Consider the following 22033-nt stretch of genomic DNA (forward strand, 5'->3'; position numbering starts at 1 on the left):
GTCCTGGCGGGCCCGCATCGATAGGGGGTTTGCTTTATTATGATCCGCTCCGGCATCAGAGGCTGAGCGGTCTAGATTATTCATGAGCCCCCCCCCCACCCCCACCCCCCCTCATCCGAACGCTGAGATGCATTACGCAGCACAGGAAACGCGGGTTCTGAGTTTACGGCCTTAAGTGGCATACAAACACACTCGTGATGAAGACGGAGACACACTTCTGGAAAAACCCCCCCAAAAACACAGTTAGTGGGGGGGTCTCGAAGCGCCGCGCTAGAAGGGGAGGGCGGAGGGGTGAAACGGCGGAAGGCGGCGCGCGACCGAAACGATGAATCGCCCCGCGAGAAGCTCCTCCGTCCGTCCACGAGGCACGCGGCCGACTCGAGCCCGACAGGAAACCGGATCACGGGGTGGCTCCGCACCCCGCACGCGGAGCCCGGCGAGACGCCGAGTCCTCGCTGTGCCGTCGTGGCCACTGGCGTGTGGACGGGACGCGTTGCGGAGCGGATGCCGATAAAACACGGTCAAAAAAGAGGAAGCTTCGCTATTCGCTCCATTGTGAGTCGGAACGGACCAACTACCACCCCCCCCCCCCACCCCCGAAAACCACCGTGGAGAGAAGCCGCCGCCCGCGACAGGAGGCCAGCTACTCACTCTGATTGGCCACAGATCGGCGGGCTGTCACCGACTCGAGGCGCTGCCCCCTGGGGACCACGTCGCTCCTCTCATTTGTGGGAAAAGTCCTGGATGGGAGCCAAAAGGCACTGCCCTGGAAGATGCAGTTGTGTGTTTTAGTATTGCCGTGTGCACGCACACGGTCGTTAGTTCACCCTCTGCCTCGCTTTCAAAACACACACACACACACACACACAAGTACTCATCCTTTTTACTCACTCTCTCCATTTTCTCTTCACACATAATCATCCCTCTCCCTCCCTCTCCAGCACTCGCGTTCAGCTGCACACAAACCCCATCGCGGCAGAAGCCCCTTAAATCAGTCTCATCAGTAATCCGCCTGCGCTTCGTGTCTCTGATAGACCACGGCTATCGATTCCACAGTGCAAGTCGCACTCGGCGGTCATTTGCAGTGACGGGGGGGGGGGGAGACAATGGCTGCCAAATCAGCCCTGGCATTCATTAGGCGGCTAAGCGGAGGAAACCACCTAGCGAGGCTCTATTGAAACTTAATCAACAAAACTGGCGCGGGGCTAATCGGGAGAACAATAGCCCGGCTTGTCTCGCGGCGTTCCCGACGGATGAACTCAAATCGGCGGCAGCCGTAATTAAACAACCGGAATCATCAGCTAAAATCAACGGCGTGTAGGGAAAGAAAAAAAAAAGAAGATCATTACTGCGGGGTGTGTAATCATGCGGCGTTGCCGGGGAAATGGGTTTAGTTGGTTGTGAATGCACCTTAAAAGAGGAAGTGTTGGCTCCAGTACTCTGCACGTCCAGCGGGTACCGCTGGGTCCATCTCGTCTTGTGAAACCTGTTTGGTGCAATTCGTTCTGACAGAGGAGTCGAGGTTCTCCTGCCAAGGGAGCTGTACTACACTGCCTACGTGGACCGGCGTGTACTGTGTGCGGGGAATGAACGTCTCGGGTCAGTCGGGCATCCTCTGCCGGGAGGAAGCCAGTTCTCAATAGAGGGCCGCGGCAATACAAGACAACACGTGTTAAGTACTGTGTGCATTATACAGATGGCACCACTTAATATACACACAAATGGGGTGTCCGGTGTAGCATGGCGCTCTATCCCGTTGCCTACCAACACGGGGGTCGGCAGTTCGAATCCCCGTGTTACCTCCGGCTTGGTCGGGCGTCCCTACAGACACAATTGGCCGTGTCTGCGAACGGGGAGCCGGATGTGGGTGTGCGTCCTGGTCGCTGCACAAGCGCCTCCCCTGGCTGGTCGGGGCGCCTGTTTTTGGGGGGGGGGGGAAACTGGGGGGAAAAGCATGATCCTCCCACGTGCTACTTCCCCCTGGTCAAACTCCTCACTGTCGGGTGAAAAGAAGCGGCTGGCTTTTTTCCACATGTATGGGAGGAGGCATGTGGTAGTCTGCAGCCCCTCCCCGGGTCGGCAGAGGGGGTGGAGCAGCGACCGGGATGGCTCGGAGGAGTGGGGTCATTGGCCAAGTACAATTTGGGAGAAATAGTAAATAAATAAATATGTATGTGTCTGTGCATATATATATATATATATGCAAATGAGGCTGTAAATCTGTGAAATATCCTGACCATCCAGGGTCACGCGTACACCAACTTTCTGTTGACCCCAAAACAAAACATGCAGGACCGAGCCAGCGAGCGACACTAGTCACAAGGGGGGGGGGGGGAGCAGCGGGACTGCAAATCACCAAGCTCTGAAGTCTGGCTGAGGCGGCACACCCGACTCACACGTTTGTCGTCTTCGACCGACTCTATATAAAGCGATGGAGACCCGCGGCTAAGACGTGCCGCTTAATAAATGCCGATGCACCTGCAGCTCATTTTGCACGCTGTCACTCTGAAGAGTGCGGCTCATCTGTTTTCAAAGAACGACAAAAAAAACAAAAACAACAACAACATTCAAACGCGCGAGGCGAACATACACAGCTGCCAGACGTGAGGCCTCACTGGAGAGGGAAAAAAAACAAAAACACACAATTGAACGTTTTTGTGGAACAATCTACCTCTCTATCTATGCTAATCAGATCCGTATCAACAGATCACTCAGCCAGCAACATCTGCAGCCTGGCAGCCAGAGAAGGCAGCAGCGTGGAGGCAGTGTGTGTGTTTTCTGCCATCTGCTGGCCAGTCTCTGCAATCACACCTCAGCGCCGCTCCAGAGGTCGAAAGGAGGAGTTTGGCAGGTGCAGAAGTCTGAACTCTGTTGAGCGATCAGCCAAATATGTCACATAATAAGAAACACATTAGGAGCAGAAAGCGTGTGTGTGTGTGTGTGTGTGTGTGTGTGTGTGTGTGTGTGTGTGTGTGTGTGTGTGTCTGTCTCAGGGCTGCCATAACTGCTATGCCGTCGAGTGCCAGGTCTGCGGGACCACAGCGCAGCTCGTCGCTGTTGAGTCAGCATGGTGAGGTCACGGCCCCGGGATCGGTACCAGATCCTGCATCTCGCTCTGCCAGAACAGAACCGCGCAAATCTCTCGTTTACATCTGATCTGATCTCGGCCCTCCCAACATAATTGGGCCTTGGGAACACACACACACACACACACACACACACACACACACACACACACACAGACTGCCATTAGCCCCATACACTCCGTGGTTGACATTAATTAGCAGGAAATGAAGCAGAGACACGCTGACGTACTGTAGCTGCACCGCCCCCTGGTGACACGTTCCTGCACTGCACACATGCACGTCCGCGTGCATAAAACACACGCACGCTCAACAGGAGCTCGGTCAAACCAAAGCCTATCTAGGAGAAGCTGGCTCACTCGGGCGCCATCTTGGAAACGCTAGACCGCCATCTTTTACCACGGGGAGCTGTCTATATCTCAAGTTCTGAGGCACACGCTATCATTTACATTTCATATTTAGGAACACTGGTAAATTGTACACAACATAAAGCAGTAGAGTTTGTGCCAAAGGATGCCGTTTTCACACAAAAAGGTGGGGTTGTTTTTTTCACTTTTGCAATGTTTTGCATGCATGTGGCATACAAACATTGCATTAGCTCAAGTATCTCGGGGTCTTGCTCACGAGTGGGGGGTAGGATGGAGCGGGAGATTGACAGGCGGATTGGTGCAGCATCAGCAGTAATGCGGATGTTGTGGTGAAGAGGGAGCTGAGCCGGAAGGGAAAGCTCTCAATTTACCAGTCAATCTTCGTTCCAACCCTCACCTAGGGTCACGACCTTTGGGTAGTAACCCAAAAGGGTGAGATCGCGGATACAAGCGGCTCAAATGGGTTTCCACCATAGGGTGTCTGGGCTCAGCCTTAGAGATAGGGTGAGGGGCTCGGACATCCGGAGGGAGCTTGGAGTAGAGCCAGTTGAGGTGGTTCGGGCATCTGATTAGGATGCCTCCTGGGCGCCTCCTTTGGAGGTTTACCGGGCACATCCAACCGGGAGGAGACCCCGGGGTAGACCAGAACTCGCTGGAGGGACTAATTGTCCAACCTGGCCTGGGAACGCCTTGGGATCCCCCAGGAGGAGCTGCAGCATGTTGGTGGGGAGAGGGATGTCTGGAGTGCCCTACTTAGCTTGCTGCCACCGTGACCCGACCCCGGAGAAGCGGCTGAGGACGAATGAAGGAGTGAGTGAATGTATGTATGTATGTATGTGCTGTTTGCAGCCTCATGAAATTATTGAGACTTACTTGTGACCTGTGATATATAACAGACCTGCGGCTGCAGGACTCTGAACATGTGATCGGTGGGTATTCTTTTAAGATATGCGGACAAAGGTGCTTTGATTGGCCAGTTGTGCTGACGGCATGACGTCACAGTCTTGTGTTGTCAGAGCCGCCATCTTTATAAGGTTTCAAATTGTCTCTCTGTAAACGGATAGCGCCCACCGTCAGCGCTATAATTCAAACTGTCCCTGGCTCAGATTCACAGCCGTCTAGGTTGGCACACCCGCACATACACTCTGTTATCCTCCCTTTATGCTTGGTTTCAGTGTTTGGAAATAGATCCCCGACACCTCATCACTCGCGCCAAGGACAAAGACTCCTCAAATAGGGTTCACTTTGACAGAATATTTACATCTGAAGTGGATGACGCACAACCCCAGAGCAGCTTGATTCTTCTTCTTCTTTCCTTCAGGAGCGGTCCATTCACCCGATATTTTATATTCACTGAGATGGCAGAAAAATTGCGGAGGCGAGAGAGAGGAGGGGGGGGAGAGGGAGAGGGAGAGGAGGAGATACAAGAGAGAAACGTCCTCATGGGATGTGACGTTTGACCATTCGGGATACACAAGTAAACCCAAACACAGCAGACATGTCACGGCCCCGGCCGGGCCTCCAGTTGTTTCCCCTTCCCCTGGTATCTCCTGTATTCCCCTCCGTGTGTGTGGGCGTGGCTTCCTTCCCCGGCACTCTCCGGCTCCCTCCTGATTGGCAGCTCATTCACCTTACCTGCCCAGCCTGCACGCCTGCCTTCCATCGACTCAACAGTCCTGGTAGTCGCTCCCTCTCGGCCGCTCTGCAACTGCACACTCCCGAGTTACTCCTCGTGTCGTTTGCATTACCTGTAGTTACCGCGTCTCCTTGTGGTCCAGGATCACTGCCCTCCGGTTCCCCTGCCTGTCTATCCACTCACATATCCCCTGCCAGCCACGCTCACTTCTTCATCTGTCTGTCTGTCCTGCTCAGCTCAGCTCAGCCCAGCCATCCACCGCCACCTCTCTATTTTCTGCCTCACTCTCCTTCGTTCCCACCATAACACGAGCCGACTTGACTCAAGTCCACTGCCTGTGTCTGCGTTGGGGTCGGCCTCTACTGGTCATAGCACGGCTCATCAATAAAGCAGCTCGTTTTGGCTCTGGGGACTCGATCGATATTACTCATTAAGTAAGTGCTCTGAAGCTTCACACGATGAAAAGGTAATATAGGAAATATTTCCAGCTATGACGGCTCCAACTTATCAAGCAGACATGCGGGGCGATGCGGACCATATCGCCAGAATTAGGGCGATATTTGCTTAGAGTCCACACGAGGTCCCTCACGTTGACTGGGTTGGGGATACAAAGTGTAATATCCAAACAAAGCTAGTCTTCAAGGGCGTCGAGGTGCCTACCAACACGGGGATCGCTGGTTCGAATCCCCGTGTTACCTCCGGCTTGGTCGGGCGTCCCTACAGACACAATTGGGCGTGTCTGGGGGTGGGAAGCCGGATGTGGGTATGTGTCCTGGTCGCTGCACTAGCGCCTCCTCTGGTCAGTTGGTGGCACCTGTTCAGAGGGGAGGGGGAATGGGGGGAATAGCGTGATCCTCCCACGTGCTACGTCCCCCTAGTGAAACCCCTCACTGTCAGGTGAAAAGAAGCGGCTGGCGACTCCACATGTATGGGAGGAGGCATGTGGTAGTCTGCAGCCCTCCCCGGATCAGCAGAGGGGGTGGAGCAGCGACCGGGATGGCTCGGAAGGGTGGGGCGATTGGCCAGATACATTTGGGAGGGGGGAAAAAAGGAGGGAAAATTCCAAACAACACTCCCTCAGACGTTTCAGACTTAAATTTTTGTGACAAATTTTGGTTCACAGATTCTTACTGAAATTTAGACAAAATTGTGCATCAAGATATGAAAATGTCCGAATCGCATCCCGACACAATACCACTGACAGACGGTTAACGATCGCGTTTAATTGATGCCCAGTTACAGTTTCACATGTGAAAAAGTTGTGGGGGAACAAAGACTCCAGGTCTCGCTTACCGATACTCAACCCATCCTGGGAAAATGAAACATTCTGCCGTGATGGAAAAACCCCTCTGGTGCTTCTGGAAAAGACCGACCACGTTAAGATTATATGCTTATCAAGACAAAAAGAGCGTGTAAACCTCGGTAAAACTTAATTAATTTCCCTCGGTGGGGATAAGACCAGCTCAGTGAAAACACCCAGCTCTATCTGCAAGACAAAATGAATATTCATCCTTTACTTTATGCCTCTTTTTCCCCGAGCCCGTTCAGATAATGGGAAGCGCAGCGGTCTTCCTCGGCCCTGGCAGCAACAGCGAGGAGACGAGTGGAATGAAATTAGACGGCTCCGTCGAAACTGAATTTAAAGAAAACAAAGCGATTTGCTGAGCCTGGAAGAAGTCACACCGCCAGGCGATCCCCTCCCTCCCACCCACCTTCTCAGCAGGGAGCCGCCGTACTCGTTTGCGCCGCGACGAGGAAGCTTTCACCGCGTGCCATTGTTCCCGGTCCTTGTTCGGCGACATAATGGGATCAGGGTGAGCCTTCCGAGCGGGAAGTAACACCAGCGAATGAATATTCACCACGCCGCGCCGCGTCCGGGAGAGTAAACGAGTGTTTTGAGGAGACGCTCTGCGGAACACTGATGGTTTGTTTACTCGCAAGGATTTAGTTTGCCGTTTCCCACCTCCGTAGGCCGAGACTTCCTGAAGGGAAGACGACGACGAGGGAGAGGGAGCGAGAAACTTCGGAGACGAGAAAGGCCTTCTCATTTAATCCAGAAAAACAATTTGATTTCACGTATTGTGTACCAAAGGAAAAGGGCGGCACGGTGGCGCGGTGGTTAGCGCGGTCGCCTCACAGCAAGAAGGTCCTGGGTTCGAGCCCCGGGGTAGTCCCACCTTGGGGGTCGTCCCGGGTCGTCCTCTGTGTGGCGTTTGCATGTTCTCCCCCTGTCCGCGTGGGTTTCCTCCGGGGGCTCCGGTTTCCTCCCACAGTCCAAAGACCTGTAGGTCAGGTGATCAGCCCCACTAAATTGTCCCTAGGTGTGAATGTGGGCCCTGTGATGGCCTGGCGGCCTGTCCAGGGTGTCTCCCCGCCTGCCGCCCAATGGCTGCTGGGATAGGCTCCAGCATCCCCGTGACCCTGAGAGCAGGACAAGCGGTTCGGATAACGGATGGATGGATGAAAAAGGATGTCGATGCCATCTTTGAAAATCCTGGTCCCAGCTTCTTTGGTGGAGCTGGAGACGTTCATTAGTGTTTCCTCTGCAGCTTTGCCGAGGGAAACCCAAAGCCCGAAAGAAAATAACGGTGCCGAGTGTGTGTGTGTGTGTGTGTGTGTGTGTGTGTGTGTGTGTGTGTGTGCGCGCATACACATTTACGCATGTTCACGCATGCACGCCGGTGTGAAAACATGCACGTGTGTGTGTGGCGGTTGGACAGAAACAAAGCGTTCCTCTGTTTCCCTCATCCAAACAATACCTGCACAGGCGGGCGTGAGCCGTTAGCCTCCCAGATGAAACAGGAGGAGCAGATTCAAAGGTGCATTTGTGGTTTTGACCCCCTCCCCTCCCCTCCCCCCCCCTCCCCCATCTTGGCAGGCCTACAGTGCCGTGCCAGTGTTTGCTAATACCCTGGATGCACCTGGCATATTACAGCGGCTTTATCCCTTCTCCTCAACACTTCCTTATGTACGGTGCCAGCCCCCCCCCCCCGCCCCCTCCACCTTTTACTGTAGAGCCGCCCGTCTGACGGGAGCGCGGCCTCTGCCCCCACCTAATTAAGATCTAATCCCCATGTCTACACCAGTCACAGACGGCCTTCACACAGCGGGGAGACTAATCTGCACCAAGCCCAACTTGCAGGCATGCATCCTTGATGCGAGACACCAGCACACCCGAAGGTGGCCAACCAAAGGTCAGAGTTCACGTTAAGCCGCGTTTCCCAAACAGGGCAACTCCTTTAACTTGCTCTAGGAGAGCGCGCGACAGAGATGTGGGGCCGATCGTTATCACGGACCTGTAAAAAGCGTCTGGGCGCCATGAACGACATGCAACAACCAATCATGTTCAAGCACTTTACTTCCCACCTACAGGCCGAAACAAGAACTGCACTTCGGTTGACACCGTTACGCCAAAACCCGTGACCCCTCCCACATGTGACGCTGTAGTTAAAACGCGCAGCATGGGCCGGGACGCACCGTTACACTACACATGTTGACGGCCACCTGAACTCTACCGGAATTGACCTTTGTACCAAACTAGGGCTCGGTACCCACAACTGGGTCACAGCAGGGAGCCGGGCGGGTCATGGGATGTTGGGATGTGCACAATAAACACGTTTTGTGTGGAGACGGATTAAAACAATTCACAATTCTTTTCTTTCCTGAGCAAATATTCATTTAATGAAGATTTAGTTTCATACTTTGAGTCAATGCAAACAATGCAACGATTTAATTGTATCCCAAAATATCACAATTATCATTCCCCCCCCCTTTTTCTTTTCTTCCAATTGTACTTGGCCAATTACCCCACTCTCCTGAGCCGTGCCGGTCGCTGCTCCACCCCCTCTGCCGATCCGGGGAGGGCTGCAGACCACCACATGCCTCCTCCCATACATGTGGAGTCGCCAGCCGCTTCTCATCACCCGACAGTGAGGAGTCTCGCCAGGGGGACGTAGCCAGTGGGAGGATCACGCTATTCCCCCCAGTTCCCCCTCCCTCCCGAACAGGCGCCCCGACCGACCGGAGGAGGTGCTAGTGCCGCAACCAGGACACACACCCACATCCGGTTTCCCACCCGCAGACACGGCCAATTGTGTCTGTAGGGACGCCCGACCAAGCCAGAGGTTAACGCGGGGATTCGAACCGGCGACCCCCGTGTTGGTAGGCGACGGAATAGACCGCTACGCCACCCAGACACCCACAAAAATTATTTTTAATGTTCACACGCCTCGTCTGTTTCATCTGATCAATGACTGCAGACTTGAAGGGGACACTTGATGAAAACGATACCCAGGCTTGTGATAATTCACTGCATTTCTTCCACAAAACACTGGGTGGGTCCCTCCATGGGTAGGGCACAGCATGAAAAAGTTTGGGAAAACTTGTTTTGTAGGACACTTGGCAGCCATATATACACAACATCAGACCCTAAATTGTACAGAAACTCAGGCTCACACAGAATTTGAAACCACAGAAAAACCCAGCGGTGCCTATCGCGCTGAAAATGTCGGTTTTAACCGAGAAGGAGCCGCCGCTGTTAGCATTCCTCTGCACCGCCATGGGCCACGCTGGGCTGCATTTGGTAGGGGGGTGGCGTGCGCACACACACACACACACACACACACACACACACACACACACACCACACCACACTAGTGGGCCCGAGCCACATCTTAAACCTCATTACACAGTCATTACAAGTGGCGCTGACAGCTCTGGCGACGGCGCGAACTCCACTGTGCATCTTTTGAGAGCCGCCATGTATACAGGTCCATGTACACAGGTCCGTGTACACAGGTCCATGTACACAGGTCCGTGTACACAGGTCCATGTATACAGGTCCGTGTACACAGGTCCATGTACACAGGTCCGTGTACACAGGTCCGTGTACACAGGTCCATGTATACAGGTCCGTGTACACAGGTCCATGTACACAGGTCCATGTACACAGGTCCGTGTACACAGGTCCGTGTACACAGGTCCATGTACACAGGTCCGTGTACACAGGTCCATTTACACAGGTCCATGTATACGGGTCCATGTACACAGGTCCATGTACACAGGTCCATGTATACGGGTCCATGTACACAGGTCCATGTACACAGCTCCATGTATACGGGTCCATGTATACGGGTCCATGTATACAGGTCCGTGTATACAGGTCCATGTACACAGGTCCATGTACACAGGTCCATGTATACAGGTCCATGTACACAGGTCCATGTACACAGGTCCATGTACACGGGTCCATGTATACAGGTCCGTGTACACAGGTCCATGTACACAGGTCCGTGTATACAGGTCCGTGTATACGGGTCCGTGTACACAGGTCAATGTATACAGGTCCATGTATACGGGTCCGTGTACACAGGTCCATGTATACAGGTCCATGTATACAGGTCCATGTACACAGGTCCGTGTATACAGGTCCGTGTATACGGGTCCGTGTACACAGGTCCATGTATACAGGTCCATGTATACGGGTCCGTGTACACAGGTCCATGTACACAGGTCCATGTACACAGGTCCGTGTACACAGGTCCGTGTACACAGGTCCATGTATACAGGTCCATGTATACAGGTCCATGTACACAGGTCCATGTACACAGGTCCGTGTACACAGGTCCATGTACACAGGTCCGTGTATACATGTGCATGCACTGGCTGCAGAAGCGTGGCTATATCCTGTGTTGTGTGTTGTGTGTGTGTGTGTGTGTGTGTGTGTGTGTGTGTGTGTGTGTGTGTGTTCTCGCTGAGTCAGGGCAATTCACTGTATAATCGCCCCTGAGGCAGATGCAGGCTGAAGCCACATGTTTATCCAGGCGGAGACAAATTCAGCGGGGTTCCTGCGAGTTCAAAAGCCATCAGGTCACTGACTAACTAAGCCGCCAGGCCCCCAGCGGTGGGAAGATAGCTATGGGGGGGTGGAGGTGTGTGTGTGTGTGGGGGGGGGGGTGACATTTCAGTCAACCACAGCTATTCAGCTTGTGAATCACAGCAAAGCCATGCTCTCCTCTTACGGACCGGGCTGGGACTACGTTGGGTTGCGTGAGAGCCCTCGTGTGCGGCGGCACCTTTCCGTGCCACCGCTCACGAGCAGGGTAGCAGAACAGCACAGCTGGGTTTGAATGTGTGTGTGTCTGTGTGTGTGTGTGTGTTGTACCGCCGCAGGCGTGTCCCTGCATACGTGCATGTGTAACCCCGGCGTGCCTGTGAGTGTTCGCATGTGTGCATGGCTCTGTAGGGAGGAACCATCCCCCCCCCCAACCCCCCATCCCCAAAAACCACAAAACACCAAATCATGAGATGACCTGGAAAGTTCATCAGTTCCCACTCCGCCCGCGATGGTTTACGGCCTCTTTGACACTGGGCTCTTTTCCAGATGTTCGCCGTTCCGACTCCTGAGCGCCGGTCCCTCGCGTGCAGTCCGGGTTCAGAGGGAAGCAGAGGAGGCCTCCGGGCTTCGCTCGTTAAGGTGTGAACGTAGCGGAGATTCTTCTTTTTGTTTTTTGTTTGCCATCCCAGGTTACTGGGATGAGGAATCGCGGCGGTCGCCGACCGCTTCCTCCGCTCGGCGTTAAGAGCCGGCCTACGGGACGGATGTGGCGTCCAGGTAAAACCGTAGAGCCCCGGAGACTCGCACACGTCGACGGATACCGTACACAAAGCGGCAACTGATGCGCACAAATAGGCATGCACACACGGGTTTGTCCAGAGGTGATGTGGGTTGTTGGTTTGAGTCCCACATCTGGCACAGAGATTTCAGAGGTGCGTAGGAGGCCAGAACTACAAATCCGTTGACCATGAATCCAAACTGCTGCATCAACTGATCGTACCAGTGTGCACTTGGCCACAAACCTCAACACTGTCCGGTGGGTTAGCAACTGAAACAAGATGGTGGTGTCGTCAGGGCCCTCTACTGGCATCTACGTCCAAGTCACGGGACCTTCGATGGCGTTTCTAAACAACTGCTCTATGGGTGCATAACTGCATGCTACCCTGCACTGCAATATATGCATGGCTACGTGCATGCTAATACACGTTGTGTGTGTCTGTGTGTCGTGTGGGTAGATAACCAATTAAAATCCTTCAGTTACACACATCGCCATGTGTAAATTCGCCATTCGAGTGCTTTGTTTTTAAAGCATCCTGGAAAAATTCCTCCGTGCCGCTCCAGGACCGGGAGGAGCGAAAAAACTCTTCCAAAACTGGAGGAGTTTGTGCGCTTTCTGCTGCACATCAGCTGTTCCCATCAGCATGCTGATATGCTAACGTCGTTACACAACAATAAGCTCTATGAAAACGGAAAACGATGAGCCCCCCCCCCCTTTTCTCCCAATTGTATCCAGCCAACTTCCCCACTCTTCCGAGCCGTCCCGGCCGCTGCTCCGCCCCCTCTGCCGATCCGGGGAGGGCTGCAGACTACCACATGCCTCCTCCCATACATGTGGAGTCGCCAGCCACTTCTTTTCACCTGACAGTGAGGGGTTTCGCCAGGGGGACGTAGCGCGTGGGAGGATCACGCTACTCCCCCCAGTTCCCCCTCCCACCCAACCGACAAGAGGAGGCGCTAGTGCAGCGACCAGGACACATACCCGCATCCGGCTTCCAACCCGCAGACACGGCCAACTGTGTCTGCAGGGATGCCCGACCCAGCCGGAGGCAACATGGGGATTTGAACCGGCGATCCCCGTGTTGGTAGGCAACGGAATAGACCGCCACGCCACCCGGATGCCCAAAAACGTTTTTTTTTTTTTTTGCTGGGATAGGCTCCAGCATCCCCGCGACCCTGAGATCAGGATAAGTGGTTAAGATAAAGGATGGATGGATAAGTCTTTAAACCTAGTTGAAGTGGAGAAGTCAGCCCGTCGATAAAGAGTGATGAAGACGAAGAGAACACGTGACGAAGGGTGACGGAAAGCGACGTCGTGTACAAACGTGTATAAATGACGACACGGGGTCAAGTCAACAAGCACGGCTTTGGCCATTATAATACTGCCCATTACGTTTACTTGTCCTGGTCTACGGACGGCGTGGAAGACGACCAGGCACGGGTACCGGATGACGTGCGAACACAAGCTCTGCAAGGACGGTCCTCCTCCCAACACACACACACACACAAACCCCCAACAGACCAACACAAACCCCGAACAGACCAACACGAACCCCGAACAGACCAACACGAACCCCCAACAGACCAACACAAACCCCCAACAGACCAACACAAACCCCGAACAGACCAACACGAACCCCGAACAGACCAACACAAACCCCCAACAGACCAACACAAACCCCCAACAGACCAACACAAACCCCGAACAGACCAACACGAACCCCCAACAGACCAACACGAACCCCGAACAGACCAACACGAACGCCGAGCAGGTTTCCTCTGGAACACGAGTGAGAATGTGTTACCGCGGCTGAAGGCCAATCTGACGCGCTCGAGGGGAAAAACGTCTCCCGAGATTCCAAAAAACTCCTGCCTTTTGATACGTTTTATTTAACAAGTAGTTGTGCAGTGCCAACACACACAGGCCCACACACACACACACACACAGGAGTTGGCTAATGGACCAGCTGTGTAGCACAATTAGCAGGTGTTTCCACTAAATGCGTCTAAATCGAGGCGTAATTTCTGCCCGGATGCGAGTGTTGTCGCTGGAATGAGGAACGCCACCCTTAAAGCTTTTCCAAAGCGTCGCTCAAGTGTCACTCGACACAGTTCAGCCGCGCGACAAGCCGAGAGCTGCACGATGTACCCCGCAGCAGCCTCCCACGGGCCGGGCCGCCCGCCCGCCCGCCCGCCCGGCAACCGACTCAAAGGGCCTTTTAGCGAGCAGAGGCAAATGTACCCACAATGCTCCTCTTTCGCGAGCGTGGTGGTCTTTTAGCGGAACGGCTTTCTTTTTCACCCCTACTGCCTAAAACAACAGACCCGGACGGGCAGAGTCAACACACACACACACGCACACACACACACGGGTCCAACGTCAACACCGGCAGCTCCGAAGCCGTCGCTGGCCGAGTCCATCGCCGTGACTCTGGAAAACCCAGATCCACTCCAGCTCAGTAGATGCCCATGTTCCAGGTGATTTAAAGCAACATTCACCCCCACCCACCCCCCACCCCCATCCCGTCTCAGGACAGGATGTTGTGTTGCTATAAAGCCCACTGAGGCAAATTTGCAATAATGGGCGATACAAATAAAACTGACTCGACTTCCACTCCCCCCCCCCCCACACCCCCAAATTCAACATGTAGGGAAATACTACAGATTCCTGTACTAATGAATTCCTGCACGAACGCCTCACGTCCCACGCAGGAAAGTCAAGAGCAAGTAATTCGGAGTAAATTAGACGATAAATAAGCAATGAGCATGCCGAAGTTAAACTGCGTAGCGTTTCTAACCCACCCACAGTAAACGGTGTAATGGTCGCTGGTGTTGTATGCGGCTTGAGTTGTCAGGATCAGATCCACTGGCCAAGTGTGCTCCCACATACAAGCGATACAAGGAACTTGATTGGCCACATGGACCAATACTAGATAATACACAACCAACAAGGCTGCGGAGAGTAAAGTTAAGGCTTCTATTAGAGGATGCTGTAAATAACTATTATCACATGCAGGCTGCTGAGTATTACACTTATCATACATGAATTAAACCAAACGAAGTCGGGAAGTGGGAAACGGCGAGCAGGGCGGTCCCGCTCACGGCTAAACAGGTGCCGTGCACATTCTGCACAATCCAAATCCCCAACAGAGCAGAACAGGTTGATAATGTGAAGAAAATGGCAAACCCAGAACCACCCGGTCTAATTACGTCTCTCCGTCCAGCTGGGTGGGCAGAGAAACTGGGTGGGCAAAGAAATCCTTTTTTGTAATCCATCAAATGCAACCGAGGAGAGCAGCAACACAGAGCGGCCCCTTCTGTTGGACCACAGAACACCTTCACACGCCAACATCCTGACGGTAACCCGACTGAGAAGATATCCTGACCAAGACCTGACCATGTAAACTGCATCTTCCCAGCTCCACAGCCCCAATTAAGGCTTGACCCAACACAGCGTGTACCGATTAAAACATCTGGAGTATTCCAATTAAGGCTTAACCCAACACAGAGTATATCGGGTAAAACATCTGGAGTATTCCAATTAAGGCTTAACCCAACACAGCGTGTACCGGTTAAAACATCTGGAGTATTCCAATTAAGGCTTAACCCAACACAGAGTATATCAGGTAAAACATCTGGAGTATTCCAATCAAGGCTTAACCCAACACAGAGTATATCGGGTAAAACATCTGGAGTATTCCAATTAAGGCTTAACCCAACACAGTGTATACCGATTAAAACATCTGGAGTATTCCAATTAAGGCTTAACCCAACACATTATATACCGATTAAAACATCTGGAGTATTCCAATTAAGGCTTAACCCAACACAGTGTATACCAATTAAAACATCTGGAGTATTCCAATTAAGGCTTAACCCAACACAGTGTATACCGGTTAAAACATCTGGAGTATTCCAATTAAGGCTTAACCCAACACAGAGTATACCGGTTAAAACATCTGGAGTATTCCAATTAAGGCTTAACCCAACACAGTGTATACCGATTAAAACATCTGGAGTATTCCAATTAAGGCTTAACCCAACACAGTGTATACCGGTTAAAACATCTGGAGTATTCCAATTAAGGCTTAACCCAACACAGCGTGTACCGATTAAAACATCTGGAGTATTCCAATTAAGGCTTGACCCAACACAGTGTATACCGATTAAAACATCTGGAGTATTCCAATTAAGGCTTGACCCAACACAGTGTATACCAATTGAAACATCTGGAGTATTCCTTGGCGGTATTGTCAAAAATATCATGATATATTTGACTCAATACCTCAGAATCGATGATGTGACGATGTTTGGTGGATGACCATTGGTGCTTTCGTAAGATATTTCCACATCCGAAAATGCTGATAAATGATCATTAGTATTTTTCATTTTGAGATACTTCATTGATCCCATCCTCGCTACACAGCTGGGATGGGTTAAACGCAGAGCATGGTATAGGGATATTACGGTATAGGGATATTACGGTATAGGAATATTATGCAGGTATGGCAGCAGTGGGCGGCCGCCGTGCAGCGCCCTCGGACCAACTCCAGTTCGTCTTGCCATGCCTCGAACGCGCAAACGCCACACAGAGGCCGACCCGGGGTGACCCCCAAGGTTGGACTATCCCAGGGTTTGAACCCAGGCCCTTCTTGCTGTGAGGCGACCATGCTAAACACTGCGCCACCATGCCGCCCAAATGGCAATAAGGTGGCTATGATGACCAAGCAGGTAGAGACATCCGTTGTCCATTTCACTTAAAGAGTGGAACAAGTTCAGAAAACCCTCTCACGTTACTGTAATGCAGCCTTTAAGACCAGGGAACGACAACATTTAAGTTCTATCACCAGAACCACAATCCCACAACACATCCTGTCTCATGAGATCCAGACTATATTTTGATATGTGGCCCAGCTATATTCCCATATTACTCAGGTTATTTTGTCATGTAAACACCTGAATCACACTTTATCCGTGACACAAGGCCTCAACATAAACTGCGTTCGTCTCTGAGAATCAGAATGTTCTTCTATTTCACAATCATTTAATAATTCAGGGGGCAAAAGGAACCCAAAGTGGTTAAACGGTGGTCAAGGTGAACAGGGTGAGAATGGACAGCGGTGAAAAAGGGTTTCTTTCAGTGGGTCCGCTCAGGGTGACCATGACCCACCATTCCATCTCTCTACAACACACAGGAGAGGGCTGTCTGTAATATTTCCTGGGGAGCTAAATGAGATTTTTATTTTTTTGGGGGTGGGGGGTGGGGGGTTGTTTTGGACCAGGCCAACATCCATGCTCTTTGGTGCAATACATATTATTTGGTTTATCAGCAATCATTCACTGTTCGGGGACTTGCCTCCAAGCTAAACACACACACACACACACACACACACACACACACACACACACACACACACACACACACACACACACACAAAGCAAATACAAAATCAAATCAGCCAACATGAAAGTGGAGGTCATAAATCTCTCTTTGCTTCTTGTCTGGGAGCAACAATCTTTTCTTGTCATCTTTTGTTGCGGCCCCCAAACAAAAGAGCCTGCTATCAGTCGCCCCCGTCTCCTGTCACAGGAGATTGGATTTTGATGACACCGATACCAGGGTTATATTTCCCTCATCCATGTCCCTTCACACACACACACACGGCTCCGTTAGTGACTGGGCGGGGGGGGGGGGGGGGACAGCCGCCGCCTGCTCTCATAGTGGTGAAAGGGCCTCAATTTTTGCGTCAGTTGCCCTTTCTCTGGAGTACTGTGCCTTAACAGACACACTTGGCCTTCAGTTGTGTGTCAGAATCTGGTTTTTCCAACACTGGAAGTCACAGATACGACATGACTGGCGGTCGATGTAGGTTATGTTAACGGTATGTGATCTAGGTCATGCTAATGTATGTTTATGTGATGTAGGTTATGTTAATGGTATGTGATGTAGGTCATGCTAATGTATGTTTATGTGATGTAGGTTATGTTAATGGTATGTGTTGTAGGTCATGCTAATGTATGTTTATGTGCTGTAGGTTATGTTAATGGTATGTGATGTAGGTCATGCTAATGTATTTTTATGTGATGTAGGTTATGTTAATGGTATGTGTTGTAGGTCATGCTAATGTATGTTTATGTGATGTAGGTTATGTTAATGGTAGGTCATGCTAATGTATGTTTATGTGATGTAGGTTATGTTAATGGTATGTGATGTAGGTCATGCTAATGTATGTTTGTGTGATGTAGATTATGTTAATGGTATGTGATGTAGGTCATGCTAATGTATGTTTATGTGATGTAGGTTATGTTAATGGTATGTGTTGTAGGTCATGCTAATGTATGTTTATGTGATGTAGATTATGTTAATGGTATGTGATGTAGGTCATGCTAATGTATGTTTATGTGATGTAGGTTATGTTAATGGTATGTGTTGTAGGTCATGCTAATGTATGTTTATGTGATGGAGATTATGTTAATGGTATGTGATGTAGGTCATGCTAATGTATGTTTATGTGATGTAGGTTATGTTAATGGTATGTGTTGTAGGTCATGCTAATGTATGTTTATGTGATGGAGATTATGTTAATGGTATGTGATGTAGGTCATGCTAATGTATGTTTATGTGATGTAGGTTATGTTAATGGTATGTGATGTAGGTCATGCTAATGTATATTTATATGATGTAGATTATGTTAATGGTAGGTCATGCTAATGTATGTTTATGTGATGTAGATTATGTTAATGGTAGGTCATGCTAATGTATGTTTATGTGATGTAGATTGTTAATGGTATGTGATGTAGGTTATGTTAATGTATGTTTATGTGATGTAGGTTATGTTAATGGTATGTGATGTAAATTATGCTAATGTATATTTATATGATGTAGATTATGTTAATGGTAGGTCATGCAGATGTATGTTTATGTGATGTAGGTTATGTTAATGGTATGTGATGTAGGTTATGTTAATGGTATGTTTATGTGATGTAGGTTATGTTAATGGTATGGGATGTAAGTTATGCTAATGTATATTTATGTGATGTAGATTATGTTAATGGTATGTTTATGTGCTATGCATTATGTGTGTACCATGTTAATGCAGATGTTCATGTGTTGTGTATGCATTTTTCAAGATTTCTTGTAACTGCTGTGCACCGTTAGGGCTGTGTATTGGAGAGAATGTGGCGGTGTGATGCGTATCACAATACACGTTACGATTCAGTGTGTTGCGATATACTGCGATACTGTAAGCAAGGTGGTATATTGTGACGTCATGGGCCTGTGCTCTTTTGTGTTCATGCTACTTCCTGTCTCAGTTTACGTTGTTACGTCGGCGTGGAAGAGTCAAATAGCTGAAGATGGGTGACAACACTGCCATCTAGCGGTCGGGGGTTTACACATGACACAAGATGAACCACTGTCTGCCACGAATCTTCGCATGTAAACTACTAATTAAAAACCGAGTGTTTTTGAGAAACGATGCAGTATCACAAAACATAATAGTGCGATACTCAAGTGTATTGACATTTTTTTTACACAACCAAGAGCAAATTACACCAACATTATACGGTAATAAAAGGGGGGAAATCATAATCAGTTGATTTGTATTATTGAGTAACAAATGTGATATATCAAACCTATTTTTCTTGCTACAAAAAGAAACATTTAAGACTTGCTTTTGACTCCAACGGCTGAATGAAGAGCAGAGAACTTTTTTTTCCAGATTTTCTCCCCAATTGACCTTTCGCAAAGTCCCGCCCCCCTTAGTTACTGTTGCTATGCCTGTCAAGCATTTCAGAACTATCCAGGAAGTAGCCGGAAAACACCAAAACATGAAGGGAGAAATCAGCGCCTTGTGTGGGTAAAAGTAACAGTAATAATACGTTAGCTGTATTAGCTAGCAATAATAGCTAGTAGCTAGCTTAGCTTGGAGCAGACAGGTATTTGTGTTGATTTTGGATGGATTAAGCTGGCCATGGGGTCTGCTATACTGCCAAATCTATTGCCCACATTGCGCCTCTTGCGTTCTGGTTTTCGGGAAGGGAAAGAAAATGACACCCCCTCCAAACTTTTCACATATCTAGTATCTGATCTGCAGATCCCATAGGCCCACCGTTTCAGCATGTTGCTGTGTGTTTGAAAGCTTGACGGACCGTTGCTAAGGCAGGATTGGACCAGCACCGTTCTGGGGCGGTACTTCGCGAAAGGTCAATTGTATCCAGCCTATTTTCCGAGCCGTCCCGGTCGCTGCTCCACCCCTTCTGCCGATCCGGGGAGGCCTGCAGACTACCACATGCCTCCTCCCATACATGTGGAGTCACCAGCCACTTCTTTTCACCTGACAGTGAGGAGTTTCGCCAGGGGGACGTAGCGCGTGGGAGGATCACGCTATTCCCCCCAGTCCCCCCCCCCGAACAGCACACCGACCGACCAGAGGAGGCGCTAGTGCAGCGACCAGGACACATACCCACATTCCACTTCCCACCCCGGAGGCAACACAGGGATTCGAACCAGCGATCCCCGTGTTGGTAGGCAACAGAAGAGCAGAGGATACATCAGGTGTGTGTGTTCTTCTTCACTTTAACTGAGAAAATGTGAGTAAATGTTGGCAGATTCATGCGACACCGTCCGCTGGAAACAAGTCGGCTTGCTTGCTTGTCACAAATGAATACGTGATCAAACATGAACCATCTCCACCCATCCATCATGTGACCCGCTTATCCTGCTCTCAGGGTGGCGGGGACGCCGGAGCCTATCCCAGCACTCACTGGGCGGCAGGCGGGGAGACACCCTGGACAGGCCGCCAGACCATCACGGGGCATGAAAGAATAATGAGAAATTCAAATATTTAACAACCGGCGACAGCCCTCCTTCTCCCGCTGCCATTTCTGTCGACATGGAAACGTCGCCACGTAGAAGCTCGGGTGTCAGTGGCATTTCCCAGTTTCCTGTGCCCGAGTCTTCTGTGGGGCGTTCGTGTGCCGGTTATACCTAAATAAGGTAAATACATCATCCATTGTAAACTCAACTCAACTAAATATCTCTGTGAGAAAATCTTCCAGGATTCATTTGGGGTTTTTTTTTTTTTTTTTTTTTTAAGCCGACCGTGATTCTAAGTGTGGATTTGGGGAGGTTTTGGCTCCGGAGAGCGGCTGTTTTAATTTCGACCGTGGTTTCCCTCCGAGCGCCAGGGGCCGAACTACGCGGGCACGCGTCAGGGGCGGTTGCGTTTTCCCCGAGTGGTCAGCTGTTTGAGAGCTTGGCCTTTCCTGCATCATCCCTCTGCAACACGGCAGAACCGACTGACTCACCCGTCACTGCTGACTGGGCCGGGCCGAGCACAATCAGCCGGATCTACATCAGCACATCTGAATGAGACGCATGGAAAAACTTCACCGTGACTCACAAACTGACCGTGTTAACCGGCCACTGCAGTCTCATAACACACACACACACACACACACACACACACACACACACACACGACTAGCTGTTGTCGAGCTATGTTCCATTACAGCCTGCAGACTAATGGACAATAAAGGACCCTGGATTTTGCACTGCTGATGGAAACGACGACAACACTTCAGCTGGCTTTTCTTTCCAGCCACGTCGGTACTGCATTCACAAACACTACAACTGAAAAAGGAAAAGGCCAGCACGTCCGTGGGAGGACTCTGAGCTCCAACCGACACAAGCCGAGCCTCTCCGTGGGCCATACGACAGATACGACCCCACAACACCTGACAGGAACCCCTTCCTGCAACGTGCAGACGTCATAAAAGTGACTTTTGGATGCCCCCCCCCCCCCAATTGTACTGGGCCAATTACTCCACTCTTCCGAGCCGTCCTGGCCCCCTCTGCAGACTACCACATGCCTCCTCCCGTACATAGAAGCCAGCCACTTCTTCTCACCCGACAGTGAGGAGTTTTACCGGGGGGGGGGCGTAGCGCGTGGGAGGATCACGCTACTCCCCCCCAGTTCCCCCTCCCCCCTGAACAGGTGCCCCGACCGACCAGAGGAGGCGCTACTGCAGCAACCAGGACACATACCCACATCCGGCTTCCCACCCGCAGACACGGCCAATTGCGTCTGTAGGGATGCTCAACCAAGCCGGAGGTAACGCAGGGATTCGAACCGGTGATCCCCGTGTTGGTAGGCAACGGAATAGACCGCTATGCTACCCGGATGCACTTTTGGATGCTCTCTCTCTCTCCCCCATTTTCTCCCCTGCTCTCTCTCTCTCTTTCCCCCCCTTTCTCCCTTGCTCTCTCTCTCTTTCTCCCTTGCTCTCTCTTTCTCCTTTTCTCTCTCTCTCTTTCTACCTCTCCCCCTCT

The sequence above is a fragment of the Lampris incognitus genome, chromosome 6, assembly GCF_029633865.1.
Source record: "Lampris incognitus isolate fLamInc1 chromosome 6, fLamInc1.hap2, whole genome shotgun sequence".
Lineage (NCBI taxonomy): Eukaryota > Metazoa > Chordata > Actinopteri > Lampriformes > Lampridae > Lampris > Lampris incognitus.